Raw genomic sequence first — 15,147 nt, forward strand, 5'->3', positions numbered from 1 at the left:
GATACCAAAAGCCTGACAAACACAGAACAAGAGAGAAAAATCACAGGATGGCCTCATTCATGAAAGTAGGGAACAAAAATCCTAAACAAAATATTAGCAGCTGGAATGCAGCATTATGTTGAAAAACAAAATGCCCAATTAACTCATGAAAATGTGTTCACAAGTTAGTAATTATTAGTAACCGGAGAGATTGAAGTTAAGCAATGGAATACTGTTACCACATACACCAGATTGGCTAAACGGAAACAGCCTGCCGGTACCACACGTCGGCAGGAAAATGGAGCAGGAAGAACTGCCGTTCACCACTGGGGGAGCTATTGACACGGCCACTCCGGAGAAAACAGTTTGGCACTGTCTCCTAAAGCTTAAGTTACACATATTCTAGAACCCAGCCATTCCACTCCTTGGTTGATACTGTAGAGCAGGGGTCCTTAAAGTGTGGTCCTTGGTCCAACAGTACCAGCAACAGCTGGAAACCTCTTAGAAATGCCAAGTTCCTGAGCTTTACTCCAAACTCAATCCATCAGCAACTCTAGGGGTAGGGCCCAGCAGTCTGTGTTTTTACAAACTGTCCAGGTGATTCTGATGTATGTTAAAGCTTAAGAGCCATGGCCATAGAGAAACAAGAATATATATCCATGAAGATACAAGGACATGGATGTTTTTAACAGCATTGTTTATAACAGCCAAGCATGGAAAACAAATGTCCATCAATATCGTAATAGATAAATGAGTTATGCAATGACTGATGAATCACAGAACACTACATCTGAAACTAATGATGTACTATGTGTTGGCTAATTGAGTTTAAATTGGAAAAGAAAAAAGTGAGTTATGCAATGGTTATACCATGCAATGAAGTACTAAAAATGAATCCCCGAGGTACAGAGTAGCGTGGATAAATCACATAATGGTGAGTGAATATTCAAGACACAAAGAATACATTTTTTAAAAAGATTTTATTTATTTGACAGAGATTGCAAGTAGGCAGAAAGGCAGGGAGAGAGGGAGGAAGCAGGCTCCCCACTGAGCAGGGAGCCCGATGCGGGGCTCGATCCCAGGACCCTGAGATCATGACCTGAGCTGAAGGGAGAGGCTTAATCCACTGAGCCACCCAGATACCCCCAAAGAATACATTTTTAAACACATAGAGAAAAAAATGGGGCGCCTGGGTGGCTCAGTTGCTTAAGCGTCTGACTTTGGCTCAGGTCACCATCCTGGGGTCCTGGGATTAAGCCCTCTGTCTGGCTCTCTGCTCAGTGGGAAGCCTGCTTCTCCTCTCCCTTTGCCCCTCTCCCTGCTTAGAGACTCCTCTCTCTCTCTCACTCTCTCTCAAATAAATAAAATCCTTTTTTAAACGTGTTTGTCAAATTGTACACACGTGTTCTTAGAACCAAAACTGTACCTCCACCCCTAACCTTAGAACTCCAGGCTGGCAGAAACTAGTAACCTGCCACGGAAGGTGTGCTCAGCCTATCAAGTATCATTCTTTATAATCTTTATAGTGACTGCAAAGTCTTTCATAATATGGACGTATCATGTGTTTTTTAACCACTTCCTTGATGAGGGGCTTACTGAGAATATTACTTTGGCTGCCCCAGTGGGTTGAAAATTCTGTAAGGTGATATACCATCATTGTCTTTTTCAAAAACAGTGCCTGCTATTCAGTAGTTATTTAATTGAACTGATCTTCCAAATTAACATTCCTACAAGAAAAAAAATATACCCTGGTCAGTTTTATTCATCTTTAGTATAGCATAAGTTGGTTCTTTGTAAATTTTGTTTACAGTGAGTTAACCATAGAGAATCCAGTTAACTCTGGGTGTAATGACATAATAAATCTTCTAGAAAATGAGACTATGGATTTTGGAGTTGAGTGATCCTCTAAAGATCCTTTAATTTCCCTAAGTGACATCTCTTCTCTGTTTCAACACTATAGCAACTAAGAAATGTGTCAAACTTTGGAGTTAGGAAACCATATATAATCACATTTCCTGAGAGAATCTGTACTTAAGATAGCCTAGTTTTCCTAAATGTACTTGCCTCAGTATTCTAATTCGTGATTGGGAACATATGACAGCAGACCTGGACCTCTAGGGAGTGAATGATTCCAGAGAAGATGCTTATAGGACAAGACGAGCCCTTTGGAGGGGCTGCTCCTTTGAAATCTTGCCTCCATACGCTCTATGCCACCTTGTCCAACCCAATCCTAGTAGAATGCTAAAGGAGGTCTTCCCTGAGCATTGGCTGCCAAGGCAGAGCCCATGGGCAGCTGCAGGAAGGGGCCTCTGATGGACACCTCTCAGAGAAGAGACCCAAGCAGCTCGCACATTGGCTGGGCCCTGTCAGGTTTACCTTGCAATGACCATTGTGCCGTCATATGGAGTCACAACCTTGAGGGGTAATATTGTTTGGCTGAGAGGGGCAGGGGGTTGAGAAATGGCACCGATTTGGGGGCTGGCCATACCGCCTCCGTCATGCGTCAGCCTTCTACTACTATTTGGTTTCCTCGTTTGGGGGCTTTGGCTGCTCTTCTCTGGGAGACAGAGCAGGGAGCAGGTGGCAGCCAAGAGAGCCTCAGAGGTATGTGATGCAACCTTCCCTGGAAATCCACTGCTCCCCGTCCCTGCCTCGGAAGCACTGGAAACTCCGACGTCTTGGGCCAGGGGAGGAACTGGGTGGGGGAAGAGGGGAGTTGAGACAGTGCCTGTGGATGTCTTCCTATAAGTGTAAATCATGCTCAATCCTGTTCCTTTCAGTTTATTTCAACAAACCTTGAGCTCCTATTATATATGGTGGCGTACTAGACATTGAGGAAAAATAAAACCCCAACCCCACCCTCTAGGAGCTCTAGGCGAACCTGGGAAGACAGATGGATATATACATAATGAAAGAGAAAATGATAAGAGTTAATAGAAGTGTAAATACTGCTGAAGAGGTTGGAGGCTGTCTTTTGAAGCAGGAGGATCTAGAAAATGCCTCTGGGGGAGCTCAGGTTTGAACTGTGCTTCAGAAGAAGGGAAGGGCTTTGAAGATGGATAGGGTGGATGGAAAAAAGTAGGGAAGACTTTCCAGTTGGAAGGAATGGATTGGGGAAAAGCAGGGGAAACTGAAGAGGGTTGGATATGTTTGAAGAGAGGACATATAGGTGGTTGGAATGTAGAAGTATAGGGAGGTCAGTGAGAGAAAAATCTGGAAAATTGACAGAGGTGACATTGTAGAGGGCTTTCAATGCCAGGCTGAAGAGTTCGTACATATATATATATATATATATATTCATTCTATATGCAATGGAAAGATGTCAAGGGGCCCCTGGGTGGCTCAGTTGGTCTGTGACTCTTGATTTAGGCTCAGGTCATAATCTCAGGATTGTGAGATCAAGCCCTGCGTCATGCCTTGTGCTCAGCAGGGTGTCTGGCTCTCTCCCTTCCTCCTTTCTCCCTCCCCTCCCCCTGCTCAACACTCTCACTCTCTCTCAAATAAATAAGTAAATCTTAAAAAAAAAAAAAAGATGTCCAAGGTCTTTTTTTTTTAAAGATTTTATTTATTTATTTGACAGACAGAGATCACAAGCAGGCAAAGAGGCAGGCAGAGAGAGAGGGGGAAGCAGAGAGCTTGATGTGGGGCTCGATCCCCCGACCCTGGGATCCTGACCTGAGCTGAAGGCAGTGGCTCTAACCCACTGAGCCACACAGGTGCCCTGTCACATTTTTTTTTTTTAGGAAATTATTTTATTATTATTTAAAAATTTAATTGCAGTATATTTAACATACAGTGTTATATTATTGCAGGTGTACAATATAGTAATTCAACAATTCTATACATCACTCAGTGCTTCTCAAGATAAGTATACTCTTAATCCCTTTCACCCATCCCCCAGCACCCACCTCTGGTAACCACGTTTGTTCTCTGTAGTTAAGAGTCTGTCTTTTGGTTTCTCTATTTTTCCTTTGTTCATTTGTTTTGTTTCTTAAATTCCACATGTGAGTGAAATCACATGGAATTTGTCTTTCTCTGACCACCTCATTTCACCTAGTGTTATACTCTCTAGATCCATCCACGTTGTTGCAAATGACAAGGTTTCATTCATTTTTTTCAAGATTTCATTCATTTTTATGACTAATATTCCATTGTGTGTGTGTGTGTGTGTGTGTGTGTGTGTATCACATATTCTTTATTTATTCATCTATCAATGGACACTTGGAGTCCTTCCATAATTCAGCTATTGTAAATAATGCTACTCTAGGGACACCTGGGTGGCTTAGTTGGTTAAGTGTCTGCCTTCGGCTCAGGTTATGAATCCGGGGTCCTGGATCAAGCCCCATGTCAGGCTCCCTGCTTAGGGGGAGCCTGCTTCTCTCTCTCCCTCTGTCCCTCCGCCTCACTCGTGCATGCTCTCTCTCTCAAATGAATGAATAAAATCTTTTAAAAAAATAATGCTGCTATATACATAGTGGTACTATATCCTTTCGAATTAGTGTTTTCAAAGTTTCTGGGTAAATACCCAATAAGGCAATTACTGGATGATATAATTCTATTTTAAATTTTTAAAAAGATTTTATTTATTTTAGAGAGAGAGAGAACACGAGTGTGGGGGAGGGGCAGAAGGAGAGGGAGGGAATCTCAAGCGGACTCAGCCCTGAGTGTGGAGCCCAACGTGGGGTTTGATCTCAGGATTCTGAGATCACGACCTGAGCTGAAATACAGAGTTGGACACTTAGCTGACTGAGCCACCCAGGCACCTCTCTTCCGCCCATTTCTAATTGGATTATTTGGTTTTGGGGGTGTTGAATTGTGTAATTTCTCTCTATATTTTGGATACTAACCCTTTATCGGATATGTCATTTGCAAATATCTTCTCCCATTCAGTAAGTTGTTGTTTAGTTTTGTTGGTTGCTCCCTGTGCTGTGCAGAAGCTTTTCGTTTTGGTGTGGTCCTAATAGTTTATTTCTGCTTTTCTTTCCCTTGCCTCAGGAGACATATCTAGAAAAATATTGCTGTGGCCAATGTCAGAGATCTTACTCCCTGCGCTCTCTTCCAGGATTTTTATGGTTTCAGGTCTCACATAGAGGTCCTTTACCCGTTTTGAGTTTATTTTTGTGTATGTTGTAAGAAAATGGTCCAATCTCATCCTTTTGCAAGTAGCTAGTCAGTTTTCTCAACACGATTTGTTGAAGAGACTTTCCCATCCCATATTCTTTCCTCCTTTGTCAAAGATTAATTGACCATATCATCGTGGGTTTATTTCTGAACTTTCTATTCTGTTCCATTGATCTGTGTGTCTGTTTTTGTGCCAGTACCATACTCCTTTGATTGTTATAGCTTTGTAGTAGTTTACCTTGAAATCTGGGATTGTGACACCTCCAGATGTGTTTTTTTCCTCCCCCAAGATTGTTTTGGCAGTTTGGGATCTTTTGTGGTTCTGTACAAATTTTATGATTGTTCTAGTTCTGTGAACAATGCTGATGATTTTTTTGAAAGGGATCACATTACATCTGTAGATTGCTTTGGGTAACATGGGTATTTTAACAATATTTGTTGTTCCAAGCCAGGAGCAAGGAATTTCTTTCCATTTGTGCCATCTTCAGTTTTTTTCATCAATCTTTTCTAGTTTTCTGAGTACAGGTCTTCTACCTCCTTGTTTACTCCTAGGTTAAGTTTATTTCTAGGTCTTTTATTATTTTTGGCGAAGTTGTAGATTGAATTGTTTTCTTAATTTCTCTATGGCTTCATTATTAGTATATAGAAATGAATTTCTGTGTATTGATTCTATATACTGTTACCTTACTGACCCAGGACCACAATTTGAAGGTGAAACTTTAAAATAACGCCAGTAAGTGTCTATGGCAGTTGTCTGGGTAGCTAAGCCAGTTGGAGACTGTTAACGAGGTAGTGGGAAGGAGGGAAAGGGAATTAAAGCAGGATGGTAGGAGAAGCATGGATTCGTTCCTCAGATGTTGACCACCCACCACCACCCTGTACAAGGCACTCCTTTAGGCTCTATGGATACAGCGTAAATGGAAGAGACAAAAATCTTTGCCCTCAGGGGGAGGGCACTATTGTGTCACTATTGTGACAAAAGTTTGGATGTGAAAAGTAAAGCAGAAAGAGAGGGAAGGGACTAAGTCTGGTTTTATTCCTGATCGGACCTCAAATACAAGAGTTAATTATAAATATTATCACTGTTTTCCTACAAGGACTATATTCATCTTTGTATTCCCTATGCCTAGTATCCTGCCTGGCATTTAGTAAGTGCTCCCTGGGTGTTTGTGAAATGAATAAATGACTTTTCAATTTTAATCCTGGACGACTGACAAGATGATGGCATTTTGAACAACATAGGAAATCTCAGGCAGAAGTTGTGTGGTAGGAGGCTGAAAATTAACTATGCCATTTGAAGTGCTCGTAAAATTTATGTGGAGATATTCACCTTGCGGCTCAAATTAATTGTCTAGACCTGTGTTATCCAGTCCGGTATCCACTGGCCATGTGGGGCCATTCAAATTTAAATTAATCAAAATTACATAAAATTTAAAATTCAGTTCCTTAATCGCATTGTGGATGTTTCAAGTGTCACATGTGGCCAGAGGCTATCACATTGGACAGAGCAGATCTTGGATATTTCCATCATCATAGAAAATTCTATTGGACAGCATTAGCCTATACTCTAGATCTTGGAGGTAGATCTAGTTATCAATATATTTGGCCACAAAGTTCTTCAATGTTTCTTCTTCTCAGAAACATCTCTCAAACACAGCAATCCCACTTGAGTATTACTGTCTTCACTAGTATGGTATGGTAGCTGGTCTCCTACACACTTTTTCCAGCCTAGAGCGTAGAACATAGCCCTGGCTTTATGGAAGAGAAACCACACACACAGAGCTTCCCATGGCTGACTGTGTCACTCCGCCAAAACTGACGGAACAAACAAAATCTCTCAGCATCCCACCACCTGCAGCAGCTTTTCCCAGCCTGTTCTGACCCTCAAAACTTTCATTGTCAAAATTTGTCAACCCCTTGGGAATTTATACATCGCTTTATCTCTTTTTCATAATACATGATAAGTGACATTAGGTATATAATATTTTCATTTTAAAGCAGCATTTTTTTAAAGTTGCAAAGTTCATTTTAACATCTTTAAGAGGAAGAGAAAAGACAAATGCCCACTTTTCTCCCTGTAACAGGTGAGGCATGAAAGTTAATTGACTTTAACAAGTGTGAATTGTTCCAGAACACTTAGGTATAAGAAAGGGCAAATATAGTTCCTTGTCTACATCGAGTATAATCTGCTTTAAGCCTCCTATCACCTCGGTCGGCTAAAAAGCCCAGGGTCAGTTTTTCCTTCCCCAACCTCTGTATTGTCTGGGAATTCTGGAGCTTTTGCAGTTTATCCCAAATGGCAGAAGGTCAGGTCCTTTTTTAAAAAACAAAGATTTTATTTTTATTTATTTAGAGAGAGCGTGCGCGCAAGCAGGGGGGAGGGGCCGTGAGGGGGAGAGAGAGAGAGAAACCTCAAGTCGGTTTCCCACTGAGCATGGAGCCCAGTGTGGGGCTTGATCCCATGACTCTCAGATCAGGACATGAGCCCAAATCAAGAGACACTCAACCAACTGACCCACCCAGGTGCCCAGAGGGTTAGGTCCTTAAACCACGGGAGTAACTGTTGCTTTTCATCTTTGCCATCTGAAGGCAAAAACTGTGGCTCAGTTCCAATGTGCCACACTTGGTCACAGAGACCTTTGTCAAGACTCCCAGTCTACGATCTCTGAGATCCTAGGACCAGGAGGACCTCAATCCCACCAGGCTCAGGGCCTCATTATTCCAGCGTAACTGCAGCTGCAGCATTGTTTCCGTACCAGGAAGCTGGCTGCCTGTTCTTCTCTACCCTGGAAACACCAAATACTAGGCCTCTGGCACCATCCAGTTTAATATCCTCCACAGGATTTTGCCAATTTTTTCAGCAGGTGAAACTTAACTCCTTGCTGTGGATTAGGAAAACTAAGTCCTTAAGAACAAAGGCCTGGCTACCCTCTTTGGGGACGCAAACATTCGTTCCTTTCCCGGGAGGATATATAGTGTAAATTCCTCATTGTCACCTAGCTACATAATAAAATTTCTTAGTACATATATATCTAAAAACGCTTTTTTGTCAAGTACACTTTTCATTCGGGCATAACTGTAAACAGCAAAATGCATAGATCTTAAATGTACAGTTTGATGAGTTTTGATAAATTTATATACCTATTAACTAGCACCCCCAATCAAGCTTGTAATACTGCCATAATCCTAGAGAGTTCCTTCATGATCCTTTCCTGTCCCTTCTCCTCCCACCCAGAGGCAATCTCTATTCTGATGTCTACAGTCATGGATTAATTTTGCCTCGTTTGAACCTTAGAAAAATAGAATTATACATCCATTGGGAGATGAATGGAAAAAGACGATGTGATATACAGATCCAATGGAATATTATTCGGCCATAAAAAAGATTGAAATCTTGCCGTTTGCAACGGCACAGGTGAATCAGGAGAGTATAATGCTAAGCAAAATAAGCCAGTCAGAGAAAGACAAATTCCATATGATTTCACTCATATGTGCCGTTTAAGAAACAAAACAAATGAACAAAAGAAAAAAATGAGAAAGACAAATCAAAATACAGACTCTTAGCTATAGAAAACAAACAGATGGTTACCAGAGGGGAGGTGGGTGGGAGGATGAATGAAATAGGTGAAGGGGATTAAGAGTATACTATCTTTATTCTTTTGAAGATTTTTTTTAAAAGTAATCTTTATACCCAACACGGGGGTCAAACCTACAGTCCCAAGATCAAGAGTGGCACACTCTACCAACCGAGCCAGCCAGGCACCATAAGAGTATCTTGATGAGCTCCGAGTAATCTATAGAACCGTTGAGTCACTGTATTATATACTTGAAACTGAATATAACACTGTATGTTAACTATGCAGGAGTTAAAATTTAAGAAATAAAAACAATAATTTCCTTCTTGCATATTGCATTTCAAAAAGTCAGTTATTTTTTAGTTAAAATGTATATAAAGTGTCTGTAAAATGTAAGATAAAGTTTCAAGAACTTAATTGTAAATGATACATTGTTGATGTGGAACCCTGTTTCCGTTGCAAATATGCCTGGCCATGTGCTATGCATGTTACAGTTCTCTAAAGTAATTATACCAATTCATACTTCCATTAGTAGAGTAGGAGGATTCTAGTTTCTCCACATTCTTGTTAACACTTGACATTGACCATCTTTTTAAGTTTAGCTACTCTAGGTAGTGTGTTTGGCATTGCATTGTGGTTTTTAATGTGCATTTCCATGTTTACTAATGATATCGAGAAATTTCTTATGTTTGTTGGTTATTTGAAAATCCTCTTTTGTGACCTTCCTGTTCAATTTTTGGGCCCATTTTTAATGGTTGGACTGTCAAATCTTTTACTAACTAATTTGTAGGAACTCTTTAAATATTATAGACATGAATTGTGTGTCAGATATAGGTACTAAAAATAAATCTTTCCACTGTGGCTATCTTTTCACTCATAGTGGTGTGCTAATGAACAGAAGTTCTTAATTTTAATGAAATCCAATGTATCGATTTTTGCTTTTATGCTAAGGGCTTTTTTGTCGTTTCAATGTAAGAAATTTTTGCCTGCCCCCAGGCTGTGCTAATAGTCTTCTATGTTTCTTCTAGAAGCCCCACCACCACCACTTTTTTCGTTTACATTAAGGCCTATGATCCATCTCAAATTACTTTTTTGTGTATGGTGTAAGGTAGGGATCAAAGTTCTTTTTTCCTCCCGTAGAATTATCCAATCCCTCCAGGAAGGCAGGGACTGGGTGAAATTGGAGAGCCATTCACCTTGGGCACAAAATTTATGGGGCATCAAAAAGCTTAGTAAACAAGGTAATATTTAATACAATATTATTTAAAAATAAAAATTAATGTGGAAATTTTATGATGAACAAAATACCAAAATTTTAAATCTGACCCTACACTTACATCACTACCTCACCATCACACTCTAAACTCCAGTCGTTTCTCCCAGCACCATTTATTGAAAAGACCATCACTTTTTCTCTTTCAATTGCATTGATGACCCTGTCATAAATCATATAAGTGTACACATGTGTGGGTCAATATCGGGGCTCTTTATTTTGTTACATTGGTCTGTCTATCCTTGTACTTCACTGTCTTTATTAATGGGACTTTGTAGTGAGTCTTGAAGTTTGCTTGTGTCTTACAACTTTGATCTTCTTCAAAATTGTCTAGTTATTCTAGGTCATTGGCATTTCTTTCTTTTTTTTTTTAAGATTTATTTTATTTATTTTAGAGATATGCCCATGTGTGAGCTGGGGGAGGGGCAGAGGGAGAGGGAGAGAGGGAATCTAAAGCAACTTCCTACTAAGTGCAATGCCCAATGCAGAATCACAACCCAAGCCAAAACCAAGAGTTTGACACTCAACTGACAGAGCCACCCAGGCATCCCAGGTCATTGGCATTTCTGTAATTTTTAATTATCCTGTTAATTGTCACACAAAATATGCAGGATTTTTATTGGAATTGCACTGAATTTATAGGTCTGTTTAAAGATAATTAATATAGTAAAAATAATGAGTCTTCCAATCCATTAATGTGTTTGTCTTTCCATTTATTTAGGCTTTTTAAATTTCTTTTAATATTTAGCTTTCAATAAAGAGGGATTTTTGGAGCTATAGTAAATAACTTTTTGTCATTTTAAGGAAATTTTTAACCAAATCAAAAGCACATAGAAGTGCCTAATAAGGGGCACCTTGGTGGCTCAGTGGGTTAAAGCCTCTGCCTTTGCTCAGGTCATGATCCCAGGGGGTCCTGGGATCCAGGGGAGCCCTGACTTGGGCTCTCTGCTCATCGGGGAGCCTGCTTCCCCTCCTCCCTCTCTGCCTGCCTCTCTGCCTACTTGTGATCTCTGTCAAATAAATAAATAAATAAATAAATAAATAAATAAATAAATAAATCTTTTTTAAAAAGTGCATAATGAATCTTCATGATTCCATAACCCAGCTTCAACTCTGACATTATTTTGAGGCAAATGTCAGGTAACATAATTTCATTCATAATTATTTTTTTTTCTTTTTTTTTTTTAAAGATTTTATTTATTTATTTGTCAGAGAGAGAGAGGGAGAGCGAGCACAGGCAGACAGAATGGCAGGCAGAGGCAGAGGGAGAAGCAGGCTCCCTGATGAGCAAGGAGCCCGATGTGGGACTCGATCCCAGGACGCTGGGATCATGACCTGAGCCGAAGGCAGCTGCTTAACCAACTGAGCCACCCAGGCGTCCCTTTCATTCATAATTAAATATGTGTTTCTAAAAGGTAAAGACTCTTTTAAGAGAATATACTTAATCACAGTATCATTATATGCCTAAAGATTTAACAATAATCTTTGAGTACCATCAAATATCCATCAGTATTCGAATACCAAATGTATCATAAATGATATAAATCATTTTTTACTGTCTGTTTGAATCAAGATCTAAATAAAGTTCACATATTGAGATTGGTTGGTGTGTTTAATTTCCTTATCATTTGTAGATTCCCTACCTCCATATCTTTCTTTTATTCTTTCCATTTATATGTTAAAGAAATGGATCATTTGTCCTCTAGAGTTTTGCCGGCAAGATTTTACTGATTAAATACTCATGTTGTTATTTAACATGTTCCATTTCCTTCTCTATTTCTTTAAATGGGGAAGTTGGGTCTAAGACTTATCAGAATTACTTCTTTGGAGGGATGGGAGACAATTTCAAAGGTCATGATGATTACTAGGAGGGACACAATGTCTGGTATTTTATTTTATTTTTTTATTTTTATTATTTTTTAGAAGATTTTATTTATTTATTTGGCAGACAGAGAGAGAGAGGGAAGCAGGTTCCCCGCTGAGCAGAGAGCCCAATGTGGGGCTTGATCCCAGAACCCTGGGATCATGACCTGTGCAGAAGGCAGATGCTGGACGACTGAACCACCTAGGTACCCCTAAGCATCCAACTTTTTTTTTTTTTTAAAGATTTTATTTATTTATTTGACAGACAGAGATCACATGTAGGCAGAGAGGCAGGCAGAGAGAGAGAGAGAGGAGGAAGCAGGTTCTCCACTGAACAGAGAGCCCGGTGCGGGGCTCGATCCCAGGACCCTGAGATCATGACCTGAGCCGAAGGCAGAGGCTTTAACCCACTGAGCCACCCAGGTGCCCCAGCATCCAACTTTTGATCTCAGCTTAGGTCTTGATCTTTATCTTGATCTTAGGGTCATGAGGTCAAGCTCTCCATTGGGCCCAGTATGGAGCCAACTTAAAAAAAAAATACAACTGATTTTTGTGTGTTGATACTGCATTCTGTAACTTTGCTAAATTCATTTATTAGTTCTAATTGGGTTTTGTGTGTGTGTGTGTGTGTGTGTGTGTGTATTCTTTACGATTTTCTGTAAATAAGATTATGTCGTCTATGAATAGAGATAGAGATTGTTTAACTTTTCCTTTCCAAAGGAAAGGATGGCTTTTATTTTTCTTACCTAATTGCTCTGGTTGGAGTTTCTAGCACAATGTTAAAGAAAAGTAGTGAAATTGAGCATCCTTGTCTGTTCACTACCCTAAAAGAAAAGCTCTCAGGCTTTCACTATTGAGAATGATATTAGCTGTGGGTTTTTCATTAATACCCCTTACTATATTGAGGAAATTCCCTTCTATCCCTAGTTTGTTGAGTGTTTTTATTTTTTTTATTAAATCATGAATAGGTGTGGGATTTTGGCAATCCTTTTTCTCCCCCAGTTGAGATTAACTGTCCAGCTTTTTCCCCCTTTGTGTTATTAATGTGGTGTATCACATTGATTGACTTTCTTATGTTGAACCACCATTCTTGGGAGAATTTTTGCTTTTAACACTTTTTGTTTAGCTAAAACATTTGGCAATACTATGAATAATATTATGTAGGCTCTTATGATACACTCTCCGAGACTGATGTCATGATTCAAAAGGGAGAAATAAAAACTGTTTTATTTGAAATGGTAACAAATGTAATTTCTGCCTTTAAAGTGACCTGGAGGGACGCCTGGGTGGCTCAGTTGGTTGGACGACTGCCTTCGGCTCAGGTCATGATCCTGGAGTCCTGGGATCAAGTCCCGCATCGGGCTCCCGGCTACGCGGGGAGTCTGCTTCTCTCTCTGACCTTCTCCTCGCTCATGCTCTCTCTCACTGTCTCTCTCAAATAAATAAATAAAATCTTAAAAAAAAAAAAAGTGACCTGGAACATGCTTGCAAAAAACTCAGGAGTTTACGTTACTGATCAGGAAATTCTGACCTAAAGGATAAAATAAAAATTCCATCATTTGGCAAAATCTGGCTTCCACTTCTATTTTCAGCTTTTGTCTTAGCAAATGTGCACCTGACACTCATGACTTTACAATCTTCTTGACGATGATGCTTTTGACTTGCCTGGAATGCTCTTTTTTCACCTAAAAACTTTCTGCTGATTCTTCAGACTCCAGTACAAATGGCCACTTCTTGAGGAATTTTTCCCATCTCTCCCAGGCAGTTAATCCCTGTCCTTTTATTCTCTAACACTTATATTTCTGTTATATATTTATTAATATATCTATAAATTTTAATAAATTTATTTATCAATATATTTAGATGTTTCTGTTATATATTTATTTATATATTATTTATGTGTTATATATTTACCACACTGTATTATAACTTAGCTGTTTAGACGTCTGTTTTCCCCATTAATGTGAATTCCCAGAATACAGGGGTCATATTTATCTTTGTAGTCCTAGCACCCAACCTAATGCCTAGAACTTAGTAAGCACTCATTAAATGATCTATGAATACATGCATGGGGTGCCAGTTGTGCTGTGGTTATGGACACCAACTGGATCAATATTTGTGTCTGTAAGAGGAAATGTGCTCTTGATTCTCTAACCTAGAACATTTTCTGATTTTATTCTTTTCTCTTTGTGCCTCTCTAGACTTCAAAGCAGCAAAAATTGAAAAAGCTCCAGAAACTCACAGGTCAGAAAGATCCTATCCTTTATTCTTCAGCTCAAGGCTAATGACAAATCAACTGTGGGTCTGCTTTAAGACTCCAGACTTTAAAAACAGGTTGAGGGAGGGAATTTGAAAAAGATTATGTAAATGAAAGAAATGTGCTTATTCTTTCTAGCATCTCCAAAGATGCTAGATTCTTTTTAGCAACTTCCAAAGAGATGTAAACGGATTGATAATTCTTCCTATGCTTCCTTTCCCCATGCTTTCTTGCCTAATTTTCCTTTTGTGTAGAACTCAAAGTATCAGGAAAGAAATTTGGTGAGATGGGGCGCCTGGGTGGCTCAGCGGGTTGAGCCGCTGCCTTCGGCTCGGGTCATGATCTCAGGGTCCTGGGATCGAGCCCTGCATCGGGCTCTCTGCTCAGTGGGGAGCCTGCTTCTTCCTCTCTCTCTGCCTGCCTCTCTGCCTACTTGTGATCTCTCTCTGTCAAATGAATACATAAAATCTTTAAAAAAAAAAAAAAGAAATTTGGTGAGATTAATGTTTGGTGCAGGAAATTCCGATAACTTTTTCCCCTGTCATAGGCACTGGATAGACTCCTTTGGGGGAAAAAAATATGTGTTATGAACTTTGGTTCCCCTACTCCAACTCCCTACTCGCACAATTGTTCCTGCTCTTTCCAACAGCTTCATCTACTCCATGGTTGAAGGCAGCATAGTAGAGTTCAAAATATAAAACTTGAGCCCTGGGTTAAGTCTGAGCTCTACCACTAATTAACTCAATGATCCTAGGCATGATTTCACCTTTGTTTTCTTATCTGTAAAACAAGGGGGTGGAACAAGGTAGAGGTGGTATCAACAATTAGGGTGCTAAAAGCTTCTTTACCTCTGCTCCCAGCTTCCCAGTGGGAAGAAAATCTTAGGATGAGCTGCTCTGAAGCTAATCGGACACTGTGAGTAGAGTTGACCTTCACTCTCTATTCCTCCTCTCTTCAGCTTACTCTACTGATAAACTCTGATGAGTTAGGTGAAAGGTACCTAGTACTGTTTTACTTCCCTCACAATGATAGCTGTTCCTTTTCTAGGTTAAGTCACTATTCTTATTGGTTTCCTTACT

The 15,147-nt window shown here is 39.8% G+C and overlaps 2 long non-coding RNA genes across 2 annotated transcripts; one reads left to right on the forward strand and one right to left on the reverse strand.

Annotated features, from left to right (window-relative positions):
- The first annotated feature begins 1,924 nt into the window (after positions 1 to 1,924).
- LOC125108797 (uncharacterized) lies at positions 1,925 to 14,974 on the forward strand. Its single transcript, XR_007130013.1, has 3 exons — positions 1,925 to 2,583; positions 14,013 to 14,055; positions 14,929 to 14,974. It is a non-coding gene; the product is annotated as an uncharacterized LOC125108797 (long non-coding RNA).
- On the reverse strand, positions 12,430 to 14,346 carry LOC125108796 (uncharacterized). The gene is made up of 2 exons (XR_007130012.1): positions 13,286 to 14,346; positions 12,430 to 13,081 (listed from the first exon to the last, which is right to left on the reverse strand). It is a non-coding gene; the product is annotated as an uncharacterized LOC125108796 (long non-coding RNA).
- Positions 14,975 to 15,147: the final 173 nt, after the last annotated feature.

This window comes from Lutra lutra, chromosome 9, assembly GCF_902655055.1.
Source record: "Lutra lutra chromosome 9, mLutLut1.2, whole genome shotgun sequence".
Taxonomy (NCBI): Eukaryota; Metazoa; Chordata; class Mammalia; order Carnivora; family Mustelidae; genus Lutra; species Lutra lutra.